The sequence below is a fragment of the Lissotriton vulgaris genome, chromosome 1_2 (assembly GCF_964263255.1).
Source record: "Lissotriton vulgaris chromosome 1_2, aLisVul1.2, whole genome shotgun sequence".
Classification (NCBI taxonomy): domain Eukaryota; kingdom Metazoa; phylum Chordata; class Amphibia; order Caudata; family Salamandridae; genus Lissotriton; species Lissotriton vulgaris.
The window spans coordinates 77,672,178-77,689,331 of NC_141686.1; the positions used below are offsets into that span (position 1 = coordinate 77,672,178).

Here is a 17,154-nt window from a genome sequence, read left to right on the forward strand (position 1 = left end):
GCTTCTTTAATGAAAGCATCCTCAACGCACTGTCTCTCATGAGTGTTCACCTTGCCCTAAATAGCTGATTTTGCTGCATAAATGGTCAACAGCTCATGGACCGGTTACGTGCCTAGTTTTTTACTGAAACTCGACAGAGCTAAGATTGTCTTTTCTAACATACCCACTCTGTCAGACACCACCGTCTTCGAAGAATATTTGACATCAAAGAGGATTCACAGATATGAGAAGCTCATGGTGACTCTAAACTTACTTTTGTTGATACAAAAAATCAGATGCTTTGTTGGTCTTCATTCACAGGTTAGAGTGAAAGTTTTCCTTTGTTGACCTGTAAGTCTAGCTCCTTTATAAAAATTGTATAATTCTCTATTAAATCCTGCAGCGCTCGTCCAGTCCTTGCACAAGCACGCCATAGTCCACTTAGGGGAGAGTTTGGAGTGGATGCATACTGATGAATGGGACATCTCTAGCTCTCCCTACAAGTGCTGCTTCAACTCTGTTGGTATACAGGGAGAAGAAGAAGGGAGCAAGAACTCATTCTTGCCTCACCCCCCGATTGCTCTTAAACAGCTTTGTGCATTCACCCTCCTGGGCTTAGTTCACACAAGCACTCGCCTCCGAATACTGCTGTCTGATAAAGTAAAAAATTGCGTCCTCTTTTCCTATCTCAGACATAGGAGCCCAGAGCTTTGAATGTGAGACACAATCAAGCGCAGACTTTAGGTCCATAAATGCCAAGAAAATAGGGCTTTTCTTGGCAACTGAATATTTGCCTACTAGCATGCACACATTTTGGCAATGATTGATGATGCCTAACCCCTTCCTAAAGCCCTACTGGGTGTCTGCTAGAATATTGTTAGCCTCCGCCCTGTCCTCCAGTCTGTGCAGCAAAATGGGACCCATTAGCTTGGCGGTGGAGTCAAGTAGTGATATGGGTCTGTAAATCTTTGGGTGGGACTTATACCTCTTTTTATTGGAATAATGATTGATTTTTGCCACGTAGCCGGAGGGCGAACCCTTGCAAAGCCATTGAACAGATTCAGAAGCACTGTAGCCCATGAAGCCTGACGGTCCATAAAAACATCAGCTGGTACCCCATCAGGGCCAGGAGCTTTACGCTGCTACATTCACCCAAGCCCCTCTGCACCTCTGCTAAATCAAACACCAAAGGGATAGCAACAACACCTTGATCATTTGTGTCACCAGCTTCAGACAACCCAGTGCCACCCTAGTATATCATTGATAAGTTTAGTTTAGTTTAAAGGAGTTTGTAGAGCGCCTGGTAACGCCTCCCGGCGTGTCCCCGCGCTGTGGAGAGAGAGTGTAACAGTAGAGAAAGATCCAATCACACAGTGATTCTATCACTGTGTATCAACACATAAGTGTTCTATCCACCTTGATTCCTGTATGTGTACATCTGTGGAGACACCAGTAGGTTTCCCTGAAATAGGGGGCATTTAGCACCATCCAAAAACCAGAGCTGTCCTTAACCATGATAGCCTCTCAGGTCCTCTCCTTCAGCTCCTTTAACCTGACTGCTTAAATCTCTCTATATGGTGTGCATGATCTTCTCACAAGTTACCGGTCTTTCGGTCAGTGCGCAAGTCCAGATGTAAGTCAGCCAGGGCATTAGTGCAGGATGAATCGAACTATCCCCGGGAATGCAACTTTATGGGACGGAATTCATGTGACAGTGCTTGCTTAATGTTAGTCACTAACTGATTTGATTGATAATGTGACCAACAAGGGTAGAGGAAATGCAGGAGTGGGAATAAGAGCCCATGTGTTAACTCTGTTTTTAGTGGTCTGAATGTTGCCGGAAGGGCAGGATTAAGCATGCCGCTGGGTAACAGGATGTATGGGACAGAGGTGGAGTGTTGATGGGGGTTAATGGTTGATTGGGCCAAACGAAATAACATGCCGGTCTACTCCTGTTGTCTAAAAGGCCCAAGAACAACATGGTCAGTTTGCACTGCCTTTGCAGTGCTCTAGAGCAGTGCCCCTCTTCAGTTCCCTATCATCCAATGGAGATGGTGAGTAGCAGATCCTGTTGTGGTCGGCCTTCTTAGAAGTTTAGTTGCTGAAACGGAGTTGCCAAGGGGGAGTTTCAGTATTCTGCCGCTAGGACAGTATGTGATAAATTACTTGCATGAAGAATGAGTTCATTTTAAAGTTAGATTTCGTTTTATTTGTTCTTTAATTAAAAGCACATAAGTTTGACTGACTAAAAGTACACTAGTTGCTTTCCGTTTATTAGGGCTGAACTACCAGACAGCGCAAGCTGTAATTGTGAACTTACAGTCAGCTTACAGACCGTCCATTGCTTATCATTGGCTGGTGTTATTGTCAACCTCATTTGATTGCTTCTTATTCAGCAACTTGCCATCCTTTTCTTGTGTTTGTCTCTTCCCTGGAGCATAGCTTGTTAAAGACCTTTTTGATTGGCTGACTTTTTCCTTCCACTTTAGAGGTCAACTTTATTTCTAGCTCTTTCCCTCGTGGTGTGCACCCCTCAATATGTGCCCCTGTGCTGAATTGCTTTCTCCGCCTCCCAGCTTGTCATGAAAAGTACAGCAATAGGGAAATTTGTACTGGGGCATGATTGAAGACCAGATTTTACAGGTTGTTTTCGGTTTATTTCATATGTGTCTTGAAATACATGAAAACGCTCACTGTGGCACACACCGACTTTTATGGTGCTGAGTGAATGGATAATCTAATGCACTTAGCTGGTTTGTAAGGCGGAAAGGGAACTTTGTATAACATGTTTTTTGGAGGCCCATAAATCTGCTGCTCGTTCTACTACAGAGGATCAAATGGCTGTAATCCTGTGGAAAGTAAAGGGGCCTTGGCAAGCTTAATTCTGACAATTTCATTTATAAAGATAAAAAACATTGAGTTCAATGTACAGTTTTGATACCATAAGAGATGTTTTCTTTTTCTCTAGTCTTTTAAAATATTTTTTCTTATACTTTTTTTTAAAAACGTTGCTCTACAGACAAACATTTTTAAAGCCTGCAGCTCGACACTCCTGTTAAAAAGAAGACATATTGGTATGCCAATGCTTGTTTTTTTTCAATATAAAAGTCATTTTTGTTGTACTAGGGTTTTGCCTTCTTTTGATGGCACAAGGTTTTTTTTTTCTTCTGGTTTGTTTACATTTGTTTTTTGGTTCCCTATGCACTGCTCTGGAATAATGGCTATTGTGGTAATCTGAATAAGAGGGCGCTCAGTGGAAGGAAGAAGGAAAAGCTGGCCAGTAGCACATTGTGTTGGCAAGGAGGCAAGCAGTAAAAAGGTTCACATTCTTGCTCATTTAATGTCTGTATTATCACATAGTGTCGTTCCTACATGTGACTGGTTCTTGATCTCACACCTATCTCTTACATACCCTTCATGTAAAGCGCTCTGATACCCTCTCCCGTCATGTTCACGCTATGTAAGACTTTATAAATAAATCAAATAAAATCAATAATGCACCATCTTGGTATTGAAAAGTGAGGCTGCAAAGTCAGTACACTGGTAAGTTCGTGCTACTAAAAAATGGCATGAGTTTGAAAAACCTGGAAGTGTCAGTCAACAGAGAAAGGTGCCAGGAGATGCATGTAAGGCAGACATATCGGAGTGTGGGTCCCATAAGTGCCAAACGAGGGAAGAGGCCTGTGGGCTCTCATACCACAACTCCTGAAGCATAAAGGCCGATTAGAGAATGGGGCTTCCAAATGAATGATGGTTTAAACTTTGGAACATTGGAAACTAGTTTCCCATACTAAGAGTAGCGAAGGCATGCTTGGATCAATCTCCCAGCAAATCTGCATAGCACCAGACTGGCAGTAAAATGTTCAGGTGCAGTTTCTCACTCTCTCAGGTTCTGCTTTGCATCATGATACTTATGTTTAAGTGTAATACTTCCATTGTCTTCTTTTCATCATGTCTTTAGCTTGGTAGCCCAAACAAGTGTTTTGTGGTCTTGGTATTAGTGTGTAGGTGGAAGTACAGTTTCGTGGTTTCTGGCTATACATATGTTACATACCTACATAGTGTAAATCCTGATACATGTTTCGCTCTCTTTTGAGCTCTTCAGAGGAGTGACTCAGAGCTGGTTGGAAAGCAGTTGAAACATCACAGCATCGCGGACACCGTTCAGTAAGACCGTCATTTCCCTCGGTTTGTTGACACTCGCTCCTAGTAAGCCATCTTGCAGACAGACATATTGTGTGGGAGATCTCCATCAGTCACCAGTACTCACCTACAAGTGTAGTTCGCAGCTTATGTATACCTTTCTCTGTCCCTAGACTTGCAGTGTGGACATTTTTATTAAAATTACCTGATGAGTCTTCAGAACTGGCAGAGATGCAAGTTCAATTCATAAAGGCTTGGAGGCTGTCCAGGGAATCCTTGCCCTGAGGAAGTGAAGCAGAAGTGTATGTAGGGACTATGCCAAGATTAGACGGGCCATACATGGGTCAGTTAATTCTACCCTGGGGTTTAGTTTAGTCTTTAGTGTGTGATAGCACCGCGGCTGCATTTGTATTATGTTTAACCGCATTTGGCACTTCTTAAGGGATCACAGCCTCTGCTATGGCAAGGTAATACTTGACAGTGGCCTAGGATACCACCCTTTCCCGCCTGGAAACCAAAATCAGTCCTGACAAAAATGTTGAAACTACTCTACCCCTGCAATAGGCCACGATTAAACAGTAGACATGGGGCACGATTGGGTCATGGCAGCCCATTCTGCTCTGAAAGCAGCCTATAGTCAACTGGGTGCCCCCTAGGAGGCCTAAATGAGCCTTAGAAACTTTGAATTTGAATTTAAAATATTTATATAGCGCAACATTCACCGTGCGGTTTCTTGGCGCTGTGGAGACTAATTTAGCAGTAGGAACGAAAAACTGGTGGAGAAGAGAAAAATAAAATCAGTTCACATTAAGAAAAGCCTGGGTGAAAAGAAAGGTCTTAAGATCTTTTCGGAAAAGGGAATAGTGTCTAGCCAGACGCAAGTGAGCGGGGAGGGAATTCCAAAAGGATGGTGCCAGGAATGAAAAATTCAAATTCAAAGTCAGATGTTAGCGGCCTGTAGCTTTTGTGTTGGATTTAATTCTGCACTGCCCAATAGTGGTGATTAAACAGAGGGTCAGAATTTTATAGTATAAATCTGAGTGCATGTGTCAGGATTAATCCCTGATAAATGGGTGAATGGGTTTAATGCGTGGATCGTGCAATATTGAATTTGCCCTGGCTACATTAAACTTTCATACATTGCACCTCTTTATCTCAGAAGCATAACAAATCTACTTTTAAAATAAAAAAAATACCGCTCCTTTCTCAGTATTTTAGATTGTTCCAAACAGTAAGCAAACATTATTACAGCACATTCAAATGTGTTTGTGTTCACCACAGTGGCAAGATATGTTGTTTTGTGTCATTTATGGAGCCAGAAACTCAAGATTAGAAAAGAAGAATATCTAAGAACTCCCCCGGAACAGCGACAGAGTTCGCCCTGGTGGTATTGTCCTACCAGGGTGGGATGAGGTGGCCTATGATGAAGCATGTCACATTACGTGAGTGAGTCCACTTCGTCAAATTCTTGGAATTGCCATTCTCAATAGGAGACACACAAACATAATATGGATCTGTGGCTATGATGTAATAAATATAGGACCCATACATACAGGTCTGGGGTATCTCTTCCCTAGAGGCATCTGGTGTACAGTTAGCACACAATGTTTGTGTAATATAGTTACTTTGGAGGCCGGTGTGGTTATCTCTCAGCCTCTTTCTCCCTTCGTGCTCTATATAATCTCCCTCTGATACCATGCTACCTCAGGTGTGATCACCTTAGTCTGCCTGAATTTAGTGTCATATTGCAGCCAGGCTGAGCCTTGGAAGTCCAACGTCCCGCTGTATGACATGGGCCCAAACAGCTGCTGCGCCAAAGCAGGAAACATTTCCATATATATAGCAGACTAAATGTAGAAGCCCGTCACCCAGTTCTTCAGAAACCATTCAACCCACACCTGTTTCAATTTCTGTTCCCCAGCATTCCCCAATTTGCCTTTCCCCGGGGATGACGCCCATGTTACTCGGATCAAACACATCCTAGAACTCCTGTTGTGAATCTTTTCCCTTGATTCTGCCGGTATGTGCCATGCTATTGGCAACTATGGTGTCACTGTGGGGCACGCTGTACCAAACAGGACCGGGCTGGAATTGAATGTGGCCTGTACCACCCCACCCCCAACTGGAGGTGTTGCCATCCCTGGCTGTGCCCAAACCTGTGCCACTGTGGTGCCAGCACAAATGCTAAACCCCACCGGTCCCCGTACTGGCCCCTACCGTGAGCATCTGTGAGGGGACACTTCCTCTCACCTGTCTTACCTCACCCGTGTTAGATGGGAAGGATTCGATTAGGGCTGTTTGTGTGGGAACGGGTGGAGTCACGGCCGCGGGCAAAGCTTCATCTAGTGGAGTTGGAACTATGACTACATTACTCTGTCCCACCCCCCCCACTTTTCCATTGTAGACCGTAGACGTGGTACCCTGCCCTACCGGCGGTGGGGGGCATAGACCACCTGACCCCTTAGACTCACCCCCCACGCAGGGTGTTGTCTGAGACAGATCTCCTGCCGTTCCTAGGAGCGTGTCATTATATCGTGCTCTCGCACTTTTATGCTGTTTTGCCCCATGGCCCACGACACCTGCTTCGGCGCCCAGTCGATGCCATGTGTCTGTATCGCCTTCCACAAAGCGCTAAACGAGCGAAGCTCCTTCTACCTTGCCCAGTTGTCAGTGGAATAATGTGCACGTTTTGGTGCCATTACTGTAAGAATACGACAGAAGATTAGTTGACCCTCAAACGTCCATTGCACCAGCGTTAGAAGTGGGCGGGGACGGAAGGGCACGGCGTGCCCCTACTTCTTAAAATTGTGTTAGTCCGTTCCCCTACTTCTTACTTTTGATAGAGCGTACCGGGGACTGTAAAGTTGCCATACTTTAAAAGTACACTTTTTTTTTGCCACACGAGTGGTGCACCGTGAATATTCAGGAGGCCTCTGCAGGGCGCCCGACCTCCTCCCCTTCCCCGCTGTGTCTAATGGGCCTGCAAAGTGAGACTGAAAGGGCCATCAGTTTAGCATGGTGCGAAAACGGCTACTCTGATGGCCATGCGGCTGCTGTGAGCCCGTGATTCACACCTCGCAACTCTGCCAGCCCCCACTGTGACCTGTGACAATGATTCTTTTGGTGTCAATCAGACTGAGGGACGCCACATGGGGGACTTCTTGACTTGCTATATATCTGCTCGCCAGCCAGCCACTGAAAAGCTGACCCAGCCCCACCAGCCTCTCCTGTAAATTACTCTCCGACCCGTGCCTGCCCAGAGGTCCCTGACCCCTCCTTTACAGCTCTACCCTTTCGCTGAACCGGGCCTGCACGAGGAGCCTCTGAAGCCGAACTCCCCAAACATCAAGTAAGTAAGTGCGGGGAATAAAACACTTGGTGCATAATTCTCCTTATCCCTTTTCTTTGCTGCTTCTGTCTTCTTTCTCTCTGCCTTTCCTCGTATTTTATCTCCAAACCATTCTCTTTTCTTCACTCCATCACCTGCTTCTTACTCGCTTGTATTTTTCTGCCATCCTGTCAAAGTGTGATGTATACGGGTCACATCTCAAACCGTTTGCACCGAGGTTAGAGAATCTACTGATTAGGCCCACTTAGTAGTGACGTTTGGTGCTGATACCTCTATAAGCTCTGACCCAGATTCATTATAAGTACCCAGGTGTGCTCGTACTTATGGAGGCTTATGGTGGGGTGTATAGCATTCTGAAGCAAGGATGCGCAGAAGTGTTGGGTGGTATGCAGGAGTTGCTGGGGATCAATGTGGCTTGCTTTGCTGACTGGCTGTGGGGTGCTTGAACTGTCGCTATGGTCTGCCCTACTTTCTTCAATGTGCATGACTCAGCTTGGGCACTGGTCCTGTGATGGACTGGCCTCCTGGCTGGTAGGGACAGTGCTCTGGTAGCCTGCAATAATGGACGTATTTCAGGAGTAGGCAGACTGTAAACACAATTGGCCTTCCTCTAAGGCAGTGTCCCTAACTTATTTGCGGCATTCTTACTTTAAAAAAAACAATCTACATGCATGAACATTTTTATTGTGTTATTCTCAATTATTTGGGGGGCTTGGCATCTAACGTAAAGCTAGCCTTATATTACTGTGTAGAAAACCCGCCGGCACTTCCCAGAACACAGAGATAAGAAGCCCCAGGCAGATGACAAAAAGATTTCACTTAGAACAGAGGAAGACAGTCTGTAAAAGTATGAAAACCGAAATAAACATACATTTTCCTGTGCAGAAAACGTTTTTCACTAAACTCTTAAACACACTGAATGAAGTAACAATGCAGTCATTTGACAGGTGTAATGATAACATAAGATCCCCTCTACTAATTCTAATTCCAATATTGTCGTTTATTAAGCAATTTAATACCCACACATATCGGTTTGCCCTCATGCATGAATGAATGATGGATGCAGGATGGATGCAGGATGGATGGGTGGATGGATGGGTGGGTGGATGCATGAATGAATGATGGATGCAGGATGGATGGGTGGATGGATGGATGGATGGGTGGATGCATGAATGAATGATGGATGCAGGAAGGATGCAGGGTGGGTGGATGGATGGATGGGTGCATGAATGAATGATGGATGCAGGATGGATGGGTGGATGGATGGGTGGATGGATGGATGGGTGGATGCATGAATGAATGATGGATGCAGGATGGATGCAGGATGGCTGGGTGGATGATGGATGGATGGGTGGATGGATGGGTGGATGCATGAATGATGGATGCAGGATGGATGCAGAATTGGTGGATGTATGGGTGGATGGATGGGTGGATGCATGAATGAATGAATGATGGATGCAGGATGGATGGATGGGTGGATGGATGGGTGGATGATGGATGCAGGATGGATGCAGGATGGATGGGTGGATGGATGGGTGGATGGATGGGTGGATGCATGAATGAATGATGGATGCAGGATGGATGCAGGATGGATGGGTGGGTGGATGGGTGGATGCATGAATGAATGATGGATGCAGGATGGATGGGTGGATGCATGAATGAATGATGGATGCAGGATGGATGGATGGGTGGGTGGATGCATGAATGGATGGTGGATGGGTGGATGGGTGGATGGATGGATGGGTGGATGCATGAATGAATGATGTATGGATGCAGGATGGGTGGGTGGGTGGATGGATGGGTGGATGCATGAATGATGTATGGATGGATGCAAGGTGGTTCGGGCTCGCTCGCTCGCTGCGGTGCAATATGCAAATTAGTTTACGCCCACCACTTTCAAATGTCACCAGCCGCCCCTGAAAGCTGCAAAAAAGTTTTCACCACATGAAGCCACCTCTTAAATTACATCCAGTTTACTAACATGAGACATGGCAAACACAGTTGTGTAACAAATACTAGCAGGGAATGACTTTTCAAATGTGAGCACTGCAAAATGTTCTCCTCTTCTAAAAGGTGCCACGGGTGGGGGAGCACAAAGGTTACAGTCATTCCTGGACTGTCCGGAGAAGGGTGAGACGTGGTCCAGGGCCAGTGTGGTAGGGCCAGTGCTGGGTGTAAGCTGTAGGTCCCGCCTGCCGCTGGAATGGGTGTAAACATTAATGGGTTTTGAGTTGCCAGGTCCTGGACTGATGTGTGGATGGCGATCATTCCTCAGCTTTGCTATTAGGGTGGCTCTCATTCTCCAGGCTATCCATCTCAAGGTCGGCTTTTATTTACTCCTTGAACCGGCTCACACTGTCATAACCATTGGCATTAACCTCAGGCACGGGCCGACCCTGCTCTCATTATTTGCTGCATAATTAGCCTTTTCTGTGTTCCCAATTGATAGCACATGTCAAAGCAAAGCCCATGCGCTGATAAGTAGTGTGCCGGTGACAAGAAGCATTCACATCACTCTCTGTTATTATCCCTATCTACAGGCTCCTGTAGCACTATACGTTCTTTTGTAGAGCGCACGTTAGCCGGATTTGTAGAGCGCACATCACTTCCATCCCGTATGAGACCTAGAGAGCTCACTCCAACTCTCCTGATGCATGCACATTCATATTTTTCATTCTTATTTTACTTCAATACAGGGATCTTGACTCCATAATAGTGCCGCTAACAGCCATAACCAAAAACATCACTTAGTCATGATTTAATTAGCACTATCTGAATGATATGCCAGGAGGTGAGGGTGGTGAGGGAGGGCTGGATCTGGGTATACTAGAAGCAGGGTAATGAGAAATACCAGGAAGTGAGGGGGAGCTAGGGGAGACCAGGATGTGGGTATGCTAGAAGCAGGGTAATGGGTGTTGCCAGGAAGTGAGGGGGAGCGAGGGGAGGCCAGGATGTGGGTATGCTAGAAACAGGGTAATGAGTGTTGCCAGGAAGTGAGGGGGAGCAAGGGGTGGCCAGGATGTGGGTATGCTAGAAACAGGGTAATGAGTGTTGCCAGGAAGTGAGGGGGAGCAAGGGGAGGCCAGGATGTGGGTATGCTAGAAACAGGGTAATGAGCGTTGCCAGGAAGTGAGGGTGGCGAGGGCGGGCTGGGTCCGGGTATGCTAGAAGCAGGGTAATGATATGCTAGGAATTGAGGGGGAGCAAGGGGAGTGCTGGGTGTAGTTATGCTTGCAATGTGGTACATGCACAATGCAAAGCTCAAAGTCATGTTTTAAAAGCCACGGATAAATAACGTGCATTCCTGCCCTTTTCCTGTGTTACAGGGCAGTGCAGCAAAGTAACATGCTGTGCTGCCCTGCGCCACCATTCCCATGAATATGTCCCAAACTTCATGGTATCTCTTCTTCATACACAATCCCTTTAAGCATGTGCTGCCTGCATTGGACCCACTGCAATTATGCAGCAAAGGAGGACAACATAATGTTGGAGGTATGCCTAAATTATGAAGCAAAAAAAGACTGCAGGGTTATATAGTACATTTTCTGATACTTTATTAATTTGACATTTTTACACATACTAACAGTCTCTGGAAAGCTTTCACCTCATTAATCCCAGTGTAACATGCCAATGCAGCGGTGAGAAAGGTGACCAGTCAACCGTTGCACACGGCCATCCACTCCACAGCAACACAATTCACGTTGTTTAGTAACTTTTGATCCGTTTGAGCTACAAACAATTTTTTTGATAAAACCATAAGATTATGCGGCAGATGTATCATGTGGAAAAATATGGCAGAGCTATAATTATGTGGAAAACATCTACAAACTAGGATATTTTACCATTCATGTTTGAACATCTAATGCTGGCCTTGTGCATAGGACTACAACTCTGCTTTGCTTGAGTGTCACAGAATGACCTAGTCAACAGTGCTCCCAGCACAGAAAACACTGACAATGAGGTGAAAGTGTTAATGAAATGTAACTAGTGGGCACACACTGCTTCGGCTAACTAAAATGCTTTATGCCAGAACTTATCAACTTATTATGATCCATGTCTGGTTTCCCAGCTGCTATAAGATGTGTACTGCAGTATGACATCTAGGGGGTTTATTTGGCCATTCAAGTAGTCCCTGCTTTATTAGAGGGTGCAGAGCTCAATAGTTAGAATAGTGGTCTTTAAACCAGGATTTACTGGTGTCTTGCAGTTTTTTTTGTGCCTGAACTTAGTTATGGAACAATTTAAAATTGAGCAGTTACCATTCTGTAGATACCAGTGCAAAATGATCAGTATTTTCTAGCAAAAGCATGTTAACTTTTATTTACCATTCCCTTCTTTATTTGAAAGATTTCTCAGATCGTGCGGTTACAGACACCAGAAACCGGAGCAGGGTGTTTCTGTTCTCAAACCAGAAAGACGGGTCATCATCAAACCACGGCACTGCAAGGCCAGAGAGGGATCAGGTTTACTGCTAGATCGAAGGCAAACCACTGTCACTGCATAGGCCGCAAAGCACAGTTGTCACAGAATCTCGGAAGTAGGGGTGCTTCCTAAATCTCTTCCGCCTTCCACATAAATTGCTGCTTACCCAGAAGCTTCGCAGTATTCGACTATCTTCAATTCAACATCAAGTTTTAAAGAGGTAAAGACCCTCAGCCAGGTTCTGAGACAATCCAATGTACTCCCTCACATTTATTGGGACCTGCTCATTGATACAAAGTAGCATTTAATTCCCCCATTATTCCATTGCATAAATGCATGTAAAAATATTGGTTTTCATTGTCAAACGGCTAATATTCAATATAGTTCTTACCGTGGAATTAAGAAATGAAAAGGACTCTTTCTTAAATTGTCTTATGGGAAATCCCAATTCGTACCGACAGCCAGCATTTAAAATAAATCATGAGTTTTGGTACAGTGCTTCTTTTAAAATGTATGCATTTACACAATTATTTATGCAGATGCTTCAGTGGCTGCAGAAGAAAAATGCTCCAGCCACATCTCGCGAAACACAGAAGTCCCCAGGCTCCAGATCGGAAGGACCAATGGCAAATGCAAATCAGGGTTTTGAAAGGCAAACAAGTGAAAGTGTCAGGATGCCCGAGAAGAGGAGAAGAGTCGATTCTGAAGACGAAGTATTGATAGATGGCTGTGGCACTAACGACAGTCACATACTCCTCCAAGGAAATATGGTGGAGAGTATGGATCAAATTGATCACCCAGCCTGCTGGTCTACTGAACAACTTGAAATGAAACGTACAGAGTATCCATGGCTCTTATTTTCCAAAGGCAAGCTTGGATGTAAAGTGTGCAAGAAGGTAAATCTTAAAACAGAAACAAGTCAAGGTGTGCATTTTCCCATGGAATGGGTAGATTGCTTGGTCATTCCATATGGCCCTTCTAAAGACAAGCAGCAAATTTCTCTGCGGAAAAAAATATTTTGTCATAAGAATAGCTCCTGTCATCTTAAGGCATTAGCTATTTTTAGAGCAGAGGGCCCGTGAAAGTATTCCACAGTACAATTTGAAAATTCAAATGAAAGTACAGGAAGAGACATGCCGTGTATTCAGAACTGCATACAAAATAGGCAAACATGAGCGCCCTTTTTCTGATATGCCGTTGGATATTGATGTTCAAAAGATGAATGGTGCAGACTTGGGCAGAGTCTTGCATTCAGATCACAGCTGTGCTGACATAATAGACCATATTGCTGATACAATGAGGTCAAGGCTGATTGATTGTATCTTGCAGAATGAATCAAAAATAAGCCTCATGACAGATGAATCTACCACAGTTAGTAAATTGACCACACTAATTATCTGTGTAAGAGCGTGTATTGATAAACACGATGAGCCACTGACCTTTTTCTTAGACCTTGTTGAGCTGCCAAGCACAGCAGCAGATATAATCTTAGATACCTTACTTGCATGCTTACAGAGACATGGTTTTACTGATGAGTATTTAAAAACGCATTTGGTTCAGCTTGTAACAGATGGGGCTTCCAACATGATAGGTAGGAAATCCGGTGTGGCAACTCTTCTGAAACTGAAATATCCACAGTTGAGTGTATGGCACTGTGCTAACCACAAGCTGGAGCTTGCCGTGGGTGATGTTTGTAAAGAAGTCACAGGCATTAATCAGCTCAAAGTTTTTTTTGATAAACTTTATACCACCTACCATGCCTCTCCGAAAAATCAGAGAGAGCTTGGGGAATGTGCTCTGGAGGTAGAAGTAAGACTTCTGGCAATTGGAAAGGTGCTAGATGTACGTTGGGTGTCCTCAAGTGAAAGATCTGTGAGAGCTGTTTGGAATAACTACAGAGCACTTAGTAAACATTTCATGGAATCTTCCAAAGACTCAACGAGGAGTGACATTGAGCAGCGGAAATATGCAGGTTTAAACCGTTTATTAACCTCCCTGGTGTTTGTTGAAAATATGGGCATATTATATGATGCTCTCACAGAATTGGGTGACCTATCCAGAAGGCTGCAGCGGCGTGATATGACCATATATGAGGCCGATCGCTCAATACAGATGCAGATTTTAGTGTTTGAATCAATGGCTGATGCACCTGGGCCCTTTGCTATAACTGCATTAAATGCTGCTGAACGGATGCAGTTTGATGGTTTAGGACTGCCACAGAACAAAGGCTGTGTTAGCATCAATAGGGCACAGATCTTTCGGAGCTTAGCAAATAACCTGCGAAAAAGGATGACAATGTCTAATGCATCAAATGTTTCGAGATGCACAACCACAAACAATGACCAAATCGAATACAAAGAGTTAGTACACAGAATGAAACTCCTACAACCAGTTTATTGGCCAGATCCAGTAGACCTCTTATACGGTGATGGAGAATTACAAAACCTTTGCAGCAGGTTGCATGTATTTGATACTAGGCAGTACATCCTTGGTTTCAGTAAGTACAGCCAAATAAAAATTGCATCCCTGAAAGCCTGAAACCATTAGTGCACATTATAAACACCTTTTGTACCTCAACTGCTGAATGTGAACGGGGCTTTAGTATAATGAACGATGTGCTCACAACACTGCGGAACGGAATATCAATAAATCGTCTGTCTTCTATAATGTTCATAAACATCGTGGGGCCTCCTGTCATAGAATTTAAACCTGAATTTTATGTTCAGAAATGGTTAGAAAAAGGGAGGAGAAGTGCCAACGAAAGAAACTGCATGGCTCGGAGACAAATGGCTTATGATTCCACTTATAAGCGTATTTGGAATATTGGATTGGAAACATGTCCCACATTGTAAATGAATTAAATATAAACAACTTATATATTAAACCTCAAATAAACATATGTATCGATTGTTTGAATTAAATAACGTTATAAGCTGTAACTGGTCAGTGAAATGTCAAATGCACAAAAAATTGGTATGTTTTGCTACTTTTAGCCACACCTCCAACTCCGCCCACTAATCCAATCCTCTGCTTATTCCCGCCCCCTGAGTCTCCGCCCACAGTTCCCCTACTTTTTTGTCCCCACTTCGACCACTGCATTGCACCATATTGTTGCTTGAAACAGTTCTTGCCCCAAGCTGTCGTAGAGCACTACTCCCGTCCCAGCTCATTTGAGTGCCCGCAATGATATACAGATATTAAACTGACAAGAACAGGTCAAGCTCTACTTGTTTTTAGAGCCTCGGAGAGAAACGCATGAACCTGCAGATGCACGCTGGATGCCCAAACATTTGCCTCGCCGAGAAGCCTGACCTGCAGGACCTTGGCTCGTATGCCAAGCTAGTGGCCCCGATCTCTTGCCTTCTCACAGGGGAAAAAGCATACCCTGCACCTCGCCAGCCTCCCTGGTCTGAAGTACTTATGGTTCCCGCCTGCTATGCTGTGCACTTGAATAAAGGCAGAAATAATTAGCAGATGAATAACACGGTGCGATCATTCACCAGATCGAGGCTTCCCCACATGCACCCCGAGGGCCTTATAGATCTTAGGTCTGTTCACATGCACCTACATGGCACCCGCCCGATCGTCCAACCCTTGGTGCTCACCTCAAGCTTTATTATTTAATCCATTTATTGCACTACTCATCCCACTGTGGGGTGTCGGAGAGCTTTTAGATCACACTCCTATAGATTATATACAGGCAATCAACCCTATATGTACTCACATCAATGAAACAGGAACTGTTACAAAGGGTTACCAAGTATCCTGCACGAACAGCACCTTCCGCACAATGTGATCCGTTTCACACCATATTAGAGCTTCCCTCCACCACATGCAGTATCAACATGAGATCCACAGAATGAGCTACAGTTGGTGTAAATAGACCCAATGCACAATATTATACTACCCAACCAGGCGCCACTACGTGATCCGCACTGAAAAAATGGTGTGATCTCGGTGCCTCCAAAATTGGGCTTTCTACAAGCATGCAACATCAACATGCTGCCCCTTAAACAGGCAAGCAATAGTGCCCGTTCACTGCCCCTCTGCCCCCAAGAAGGCAACATCCCATGCTGGAATCAGGCCTTTCGTGGGATCGCGACTGGCACTTACCACTTGATTGGCGTGCTGCCACATTGGAACCTCCCCTCACATGCCTTATCCACATGCTGCCCGACTGCACAGTGAGCGACCCCTGACCCTGCTTGCAGGCCAGGTCGCTCCCCTCCTGCTGCACAGCTCCACCTATGTGCCTGCGCCTCTCCCCTCTGCTCTGCCGCTCCGCCGTGAGTTCAAACCTGCTGCTGCCCCAGTGGGATAAGTGTCTCTGCTTTTGTGCCCTTTTTGCCTGTATTCTGTGATTATGTAATTTTAATTGCTGTACTGTTCTGTCTCTGCTCTCCTTTTCGTTTCCCCCTACCCCGTTTTCGCCACATTTCCCCCTCCCCTTTTTTCCTTCTGCACCCCTTGCGCCTTCCCGCCGCTGCTCCCCTGTGGCCCGCCCCCTCGCCGACCCGCTCCCGCCTCCCAGCTGCTGCTCCTCCCTCCCTCCCTCCCTGCCTTAGATGGCAGCTGCTGCGCGGCCCCGCTCAGCACGCGTGCCGCTGGTGCGCCAAAGGCAAGCCCAGTGCCAGAACCCCTGGCCCACTCTAGAGCCACGCCACCAGACCCCGCTACGACGCTAGCGCCCTCAACGCCGGCCGAGACTACCGCTGCTTCCAGGCCGCCCGAAGCGCACCCACGGACCCTTCTCCTGCCACACCTGCAACTTCACCTGCGTCAGAACCACCAAACGCCCCAGGACCGGACCCAACCACCTCCGCAGCATACTCCTCAACACCTGCTTAGCTCGCAAACACGCTGTCGAAATCTGGGACCTGCTCGACTCCTCCGACCCAGACGTCGCCTTCCTGACCGAGACCTGGTGGAACGACTCCTCGGCGCCCGACATCGCGATAGCCATCCAGGACGGCTACAAGATCTCCCGTAAGGACCACACCAACGGAAACGGAGGAGGAATAGCCATCGTCCACAAGTCCTCCATCAAGGTCTCCACACACTCGGACGACACCCTCAACACCGCCGAACACCTGCACTTCCGGATCCACACCGACCCCAACACCACCCTCAAAGGAACACTCATCTACTGTCCCCCTGGACACAATTCAGCGACTCCATCGCTGACCTCGACAGCACCCACGCACTGGCCTCCACGGACTACATACTCCTTGGGGACCTGAACTTCCACCTCGAGAACTAAA

The 17,154-nt window shown here is 45.8% G+C and overlaps 1 protein-coding gene and 1 pseudogene across 1 annotated transcript in view; both read left to right on the top strand.

Moving 5' to 3' along the window:
* Positions 1 to 17,154, top strand: part of B4GALNT3 (beta-1,4-N-acetyl-galactosaminyltransferase 3) — a 919,815-nt gene that overhangs the window by 43,688 nt on the left and 858,973 nt on the right. The window lies entirely within an intron of this gene.
* Positions 1 to 17,154, top strand: part of LOC147733945 (E3 SUMO-protein ligase KIAA1586-like) — a 47,961-nt pseudogene that overhangs the window by 25,239 nt on the left and 5,568 nt on the right.